The sequence below is a fragment of the Octodon degus genome, unplaced genomic scaffold (genome assembly GCF_000260255.1).
Source record: "Octodon degus isolate 3935 unplaced genomic scaffold, OctDeg1.0 scaffold00072, whole genome shotgun sequence".
Classification (NCBI taxonomy): Eukaryota; Metazoa; Chordata; class Mammalia; order Rodentia; family Octodontidae; genus Octodon; species Octodon degus.
The window spans coordinates 11,700,416-11,702,398 of record NW_004524648.1 but is presented as its reverse complement, the minus strand read 5'-3'; positions in this window follow the sequence as shown (position 1 = coordinate 11,702,398).

Genomic DNA, 1,983 nt, shown 5'->3' with positions numbered 1-1,983 from the left:
CTCTTAAAAACAACAAGGATGCAGGAAAGAATAATCCATCACCTGCAAGATGATGCAAAGATGAACAATGTGAGACTAATAGGCATCAATGAGAAAGAAAGAGTCAACACAAATGACATTAAAAAAATATGGGCAGAAGTAAGAGCAGAAAACTTCCCAAATAGGAGGAAACAATCTGACATTCAGGCAACCAAAGCATACAGAACACCAAGTAACCTCAACCCAATTAAAAACACAGCGAGACATATAATAGTCAAGATCCCAGAAATTCAGGACAAGAAGAGTATACTGAAAGTCACTAAAGAAAAGCAGCAGATCACATTCAAAGGAAAACCCATCAGAATTACAGCCGACTTCTCTTCACAAACCATGAAGGCAACAAGAGCATGGAGCAGAGTACTTCAAGTCCTCTAAGAAAACAAATACCAGCCCAGAATACTATAACCTGCAAAATTCTTTTTCAAGTTTGATGAAGAAATGAAATACTTCCATGACAAAGAACAGCTAACAAATTTCATGATGACAAAGCCAGCCCTACACAGGCTACTGAAAGATTCTCTAGAGAGGAACCAAAATGATCAGAACTCCACAAATGAGATCAGAAGCAACCAACTAAATAGGGCAAGCAATTAAACACCGTAGAAAAAGGAGTAAATGACAACAGGTAAATAACATGTCAATCATAAGTCAATACATCTCAATTTTAACCATTAATGTAAATGGACACAATTCAACAATTAAGAGAAATAGACTAGCACAGTGGATTAGGAAACAAAATCCAACAATATGCTGTATACAAGAAACACATTTAATTCATAAAGATATTCATAGGCTGAAAGTCAAAGGATGGAACACAATACTACATGCCCCAGCACCTCAGAAAGAAGCAGGGGTAGTAATCCTATTCTCAGACAGTCTCAACTTCAAAGCAACAATGATCAAGCAAAATAAAGAAGGTCACTATATACTGGTTAGGGGGAAAATTCAAGAGGAAGAGGTAACACTCATAAATATGTATGCACCAAACACAGGAGCACCCAACTACATAAAGCACATCTTAATGGACATAAAAAATCTAATATCCAATACCCCAATTTTAACAGGAGACCTTAACACACCCTTATCTCCAAAAGATAGGTCAACCAAACAAAAACTTAGCAAAGAAATAACAGAACTGAACCAGAGCTTGAAAATGGGTTTGGTGAACACGTACAGAGTGTTCCACGCAAACACAGCTGAATACACATTTTTCTCAGCTGTATATGGGTCATTTTCTAAAATAGAACACATACAGGTCCATAGGTCATGCTTAAGTATATGTAAGAAAACAGAAATTATCCCATGCACATTATCTGACCACAGTGCAATGAAACTGGAAATAAGTGACAAAAGAAACCAGAAAAAAACCTTAAATACATGGAAATTAAATGACTCCGTACTCAGCAAACAATGGGTCACAGATGAAATTAGACAAGAAATTCAATAATGTCTACAATGCAATGAAAATTCAAGCACAACTTATTGTAATTTATGGGATACGATGAAAGCAGTTCTCAGAGGGAAATTCATAGCTGTGAACTCACACATTAGGACAACAGAACGGGAAAACATAAATAACCTAATACTGCACCTCTGACAACTAGAAAAAGGAAGAGCAAACCAAACCCAGAGGCCAAAGACGAGGGGAAACCATAAAGATTAGAGCAGAAATTAATTCAATAGGACAAAGAAAACAATTCAAAGAATTAAAAAAGCAAAAACCTGATTGTTTGAAAGATTAAATAAAATCGATAAGCCCCTAGCTAATCTCATCAAAAAGAGGAAAGCAAAATTCAAATACAAGCAATAAGGAATGAGAAGGGTGTAATTACCACAGACTCAGTGGAAATTAAGAAGATTATCAATAGCTACTTTGAGAATCTTTACTCTCACAGAATAGAAGACACAGAAGAAATGGACAGAATCCTAGAAAAGTACAAATTA